Source organism: Mustela nigripes, chromosome 1, assembly GCF_022355385.1.
Source record: "Mustela nigripes isolate SB6536 chromosome 1, MUSNIG.SB6536, whole genome shotgun sequence".
NCBI lineage: Eukaryota > Metazoa > Chordata > Mammalia > Carnivora > Mustelidae > Mustela > Mustela nigripes.
Window position 1 is genome coordinate 170,128,013 of NC_081557.1, and position 6,000 is coordinate 170,134,012.

Here is a 6,000-nt window from a genome sequence, read left to right on the forward strand (position 1 = left end):
TTCTTTAATCTTCACAAAACCCTGTGAAGTAGGTAAGGAAAGGAGCAGTGACCCCATTTTGTGAGATGAAAGAGTTCTGAAGTGTCAGAGCTGGAACTTGAGTTTTGTTTTCTCTCTTTTGCTGCCTTCTTGTATAATTACTGCGGCCCCCATTACCATTTGTTAGAGGGTGTGTGTGTGTGTGTGTGTGTGTGTGTGTGTGTGTGTGTTTTGAGGGGGAGTTTAGTCCCTTATCAGCCAGTTAGTTTGTTAAGAGGGAAGCTGGTCCTTGGAACAGTTTTTCTGTCAAATGATACTACTTTTTCTTATACTTGCAATTTACTGCATATTGGAGGGGAGAAAAGTCAGCACTAAAAGCCTTGAACGCAGAAGAATTCCCAAGAGTTTGAGCTCGCAGATTTGCTGGACGAAAGCAAACTCACTGCGACTATCACTTACAGGAGAGCACACCATCATACACTTCTGTCTTAAACAGGTTAACACAGGGGACAACCAAGTCCATACGGGCCTTACCTCTAACTTTGACTCTCAGGGTTATTCCTGGAGGAAGGTCAGAAGGAGGAGACATGGAATGACCTGCTTTCAGAGGACAGCAGCCATCTGAGGAGATGGACCAGGGTTCTTGGGAATCACTGCAGTCTGGGTTGATTCTAGACTCCCCATAGGATCAAAGTGAATCCCTAGGTATTTTTGGCCCTGCCATGAGCTGGTAAGTTCTCTAATAATCAGCCCAAGCCAACATGTGCCCTTGCTTCTGGACAAGTTTTGGGTGCATGACATCAATGCTTACACCCAAGCATTTATCTCTTTCTTTCAGCCTTCCCTAAATGACATGTTTCTTTGGGTAAAGAGAAGGGAAGATCCATTTGAGTTAGCCACAATGTGTCAGGCGCCCCTAATTGGCTTACTGGTATTTGAGGCTCGCAGTGCTTGTGTTCCTCCTGGGGAGGCCTCCTCACTTTCCTCTCTAATTGAGGGAACTCAGAGGTACATAGGGGGCAAGGCACACGGCAACACCGAGGCCAGGAAGGCCAAAACCATAGTTTTCCTGTTGCTCCAAAGTTACAGAAGAGTCACCCGTGTATGAGGAATTCTGGACAAGAAGAAAAGCCTCTTCCAGAAATCTTTTGACAACCAGGTTTTGTGTTGTGGAGAGCAGAGTTGCGGAGTGTGTGAGTGAGCACTGTAAGCATCTTTTTTTTTTTTTTTTAAAAGATTTTTTCTTTATTTATCTGACAGAGATCACAAGTAGGCAGAGAGGCAGGCAGAGAGAGAGGAGGAAGCAGGCTCCCTGCAGCACAGAGAGCCCGATGTGGGGCTCGATCCCAGGACCCTGGGATCATGACCTGAGCCGAAGGCAGAGGCTTAACCCACTGAGCCACCCAGGTGCCCCCCCTGTAAGCATCTTTGACCCACATTTTGACCATTGATGTGGCAAGTGAGGCAAAAGTCTGTTGCCCCCGTGCCGCTCCTTCCATCGCACACCTGTGTGAGGGCAATGGCGGAGGGGCCCTGGGCCTGTCAGACACTCCCCAGAGCACACCTAAGACTCTCAGCCATGCAGCACTTGGCCAGGAGGAGATGGCACTTCTGAACATATTTTGTATTACATCCAGTTTCCCAGCCCATGGTTGAAGGAACTGTTTGACATTGGACACTGGGAAAAAGACATTTCCCTGGTGTCTTAGTCCTTTGGGGCTGCTCTAACAGAATACTGTAAACTAGGTGTCTCAAGCAACAGACATTTATTTCTCACAGTTCTGGAGGATGAGGAAGTCCAAGATCAGGATGCCAGCATGGTCGGGTTCTGGTGAGGACCTCCTCCTGGTTTCCTCACATGTGAGGGGTGGGAGGTGGGTGAGGGAGAGAGAGAGAGCTCTCGGCTACCTCTTCTTACAACGTACGGTGACACTAATCTCCATCATGGGGCCTCTACCCTCCTGACTTCTAAACCAAATTACTTCCCAGAGACCCACCTTCTAGTGCCATCCTATTAGGGTTAGGGTTTCAACATCAAGATTTTAGGGACATGAACATAGGGTCTATAACACCTGGATTTCTTAAATATACAAACCTCTCTTTTTAAAGCAGAGTGCACTGCTTAAAGCATAAAGTCTAAAGTGTCTTGGGTCCCATCGCTCTTTTAACCTGTGAGCCCAGTCCGTGTGTGGTACTTTCCCACACTCTTTCTTTCTTTCTTTCTTTCTTTCTTTCTTTCTTTCTTTCTTTCTTTCTTTTTTTAAGATTATATTTATTTTTCAGAGAGAGAAAGAAAGTACAAGCATGGGGAGCAGCAGGCAGAGGGAGAAGCAGACTCCCCACCAAGCAGGGAGCCCGATGCGGGGCTTGACCCCACGACCCTGGGATCATGACCTGAGCCAAGGCAGACACCTAATAGACTGAGCGACCCAGGCGCCTTCCCACAGTTTTCAACAAACAGTGCCTTCCGCCTGGTCTGGTTGCTCCTCTGGTAGTCCCCATCCTCTGCGTGGTGGTGCTCAGTCCTACTGCACAGTGTGTTTCCCCACACAGAATATCCGCCACCCCCCACAGAAGGCAGCCTGCCGCAGTGGTCCTGTGCTGCCTGGGTTCAAGTTCCAGTTCTTCCAGAACGAGCTGTGCGTTAGAGGAAGTTCAACAGGTTGCCTAACTTTTGTGCTTCAGTCTCTCTATCTGTAGGATGAAAATAATAAATAGTCCGTGTCTCACAGCGCTGTTGGAAGGACTAAATGGAAAAAATAGTAATTAGACACATTTAGTAAATGTAAACTGTATTCAGTTAACAAGTGTTTTAGGCACCATGATTCCAGCACTGAAATTTATAATGTTTATCCGGGTCTTGCCTGCCTAAAACTTCAGCTTTATCTTCACGTTCTCTGAATTCCTACCTAAAATGCACATACAAGCTAATTGCTCAAATCACTGCTATAAGGTCGATTTTTTTTTTAAATAAATCCCATTTCTATGCCAAATTAAAGTTCCTTGAAAGGAGGGAGTCTTAGTATTCATTTCAGTATCAAATAAAGTTCTTACCACATACAAGATAGTAAGCAAATACTTGAATGAATGTTTTTAAATGTCTTGTGTATTTCAACTAACAGAACTCCTAACGATTCATTGGAAAGGAAATGGCCCATGATGCCACCGAATAATTTGCTATTAAAATAATAGGGACATTTGCCAAACCACCAAATGTTTATAACTTGAAATTGTTTTAGTAGCCATCATATTATATGTATTTTGCAATATTTTGGTCAAAATTATGGATTGAAAAATAAAGATTGAAGCGGAAAATCCAAAGACTTCGGACTTGACCTCTGTGTTTGATTCCTAAGGCAGTTGCATCCCAGCCATCTAACCTTGGGCAAGTTACTTTATCTTTCTGGAACATCGTGTCCTCTCTATAAAATAAGAATAAAGAAACTTAGTCTCCTAATGTCATGGCGAGGATTAGAGGTAACGCATACAAAAAAAGCACTTGATACTTGACTCACATTAATATACAATAAAGTCTAATTGGAAAATATAACTCATGGAATTTTAAAATATTTTTAGTTTTATTGTAAATATGAGGGTTCTTTAACTTAAGAACTTAAAAATGAAGCATTTTCTACTTCATATATGACACAAATACTTGCCATGTTACACAAGCTTTTAGGATTTCAGTTGAGAACATGCCAGGTGTTTATTTCCAAAAGGCCCACTCTGCCTGCCTTCCCCACATTTTGTTCACTAATCAGACACATGAATTATTTCTATCCAGAAACATTCAGAAAAAAATGAATTGCTGCTGTGGAATTATTTTTTATTAGGAAAAAATAATTATTTTCTGATTTTCTAATAAAAATAATTCACTCAATAAAATAATCCATGGCTCACGCTGGCCCTACCACCCTGACCATGAAATTAAGAGTGATCGTTTTATCTTAGTCATGTGAAGTTACAGCTGGTTCATCACAGTGGGATCAATGTTGGTACAATGTTGTGCTGTCAAAAAAAGTTACTAGATTTCACCAGTAACTAATCGAGAGAGCTGACTTCTACATGACCTGCCTATATATTGGGGAGAACACCAGAATTTGGGCAGTTCCCAAACCACCTTGAGATAAGTCGTATTAAAGAGAGTCAAACTCAAAAGTAGAAAAAGTCATTAAAGGCTGCTTTGCTATCAACAACCTTCCCAGGAGAAATAAGAAATCCACTACTGGAGCTATTTTAAAATGAAATTGCTCAAACATAAAAATTCGCAATATGGAAACCAACCAAGACATTCTGAACCAATGGGTCAAAGAAGAAATCACAAGGGAAATTTGAAAATTTTTCAAATTTTTTAAATTCAAAACCTTGAAACAAATGACAATGAAAACACAGCATACCAGAATTTGTGGGATACAGCGAAAGAGGGAATTTAATAGTTGTAAATGCATGCATTATAAAAGAAAGATCTTAAACCAATAACCTGTCGACCTTAAAGAATTAGATGAAGAGCAAACTCGATTCCCAGCGAGCAGGTGGAAGGAAACAGTGGGGCAGAGACAGGAATAGAAAAACAACAGCAAAATCAACAGAACCAAAAGTTGGTTCTTTGAAAAGAGCAACAGAATTGATAAAATGTTTCACTGAAATGACTAGGAAAAAGAGTGAGAATGAAAGTGGAGACATTACTAGTGATTTTATAGAGATAAGGTTTATAACAGTACTATGAGTAATTGCAAATTGATACCCCATATGAAATGGACAAATTTCTAGAAACAAAAAACCAACCATGCTGAATCATGAAGACATAAAGTATCTGAATAAACCTATAACTAATAAGGAGGCTGAAACAGTAGTGAAAAACCTTCCAACAAAGAAAAGCCCTGGACCAGATGGCTTCCCTGATGAATTCTGCCAGTTATTTAAAGAATTAACACGAGGGGTGCCAGCGTGGCTCAGTTAAGTATCCTACTCTTGATTTCGGTTCAGGTCATGGTGTCAGGGTTGTGAGATCAAGCTCCACAGTAGGGCTGGTATTCTCTCTCTCCTTCTGCCCCTTTCCACTTTCTCCCTAATAATAATAATAATAATAATAATGAAATAAAAAATTAATTACACCAATCTTTCTCAAGCTCTTCCAGCAAATTTAAGAGAAGGGAACACTTCCTAACTTGCTCTATGAGGCCAGAATGAGTGTGACCCTAAATCCAGACAAAAGCTCTACAAGGAAAGAAAATTTCAGGCCCACATCCCTTATGAATGCTGGCACCAAAAACCCCAATGAAATACTAGCAAAACTGAATTTGGCAACATATTAAAAGGATTATATGCCAAAACCAAGAGAGACTTAGTCCTGGAATGCAGGAGTGATTTAACATGAAAATCAACCTACTACATTAACAGAATGAAACAGAAAAACAAAGAAACCAATTCTTTCAAATGATGCAGAAAAAGCATTTGACGAAATTCAACACCCTTTCAAGATAAAAACACTCAGCAAACTAGAAATGAAACTACATCAACCTAATGAAGTCCATAAATGAAAACCTTACAGCTAACACCATAGGCAGTGTTTTTCCTCTAAGATCAGAAAAAAGACAAAGATGCCCAGTCTTGCCACTTCTGCTCAATAAGTGTTGGAGCTTCTAGCCAGAACAGTAGGCAAGAAAAAGAGAGAAAAAGCATGCAAATTGGAAAGGAAGAAGTAAAATTAATTCTGTTTACAAGTAATATGGTCTTCTATGTAGAAAACTAAAGATTACACCCCCCCCCACACACACACACACAGTTCAGCAAATGGTATTGGGAAAACTGAACAGTACACACACAAAAAACTGGAACTTTTTTTTTTTTTAAGATTTTATTTATTTGACAGCGAGAGATCAGGTATTTTATTTGACAGCAAGAAATCAGATTATTTGACAGCAGAGAGGCAGGCAGAGAGGTGGGGAAGCAGGCTCCCTGCTGAGCAGAGAGCCCGATGCCAGGCTCGATCCCAGGATCCTGGGATCATGACCCGAGTTG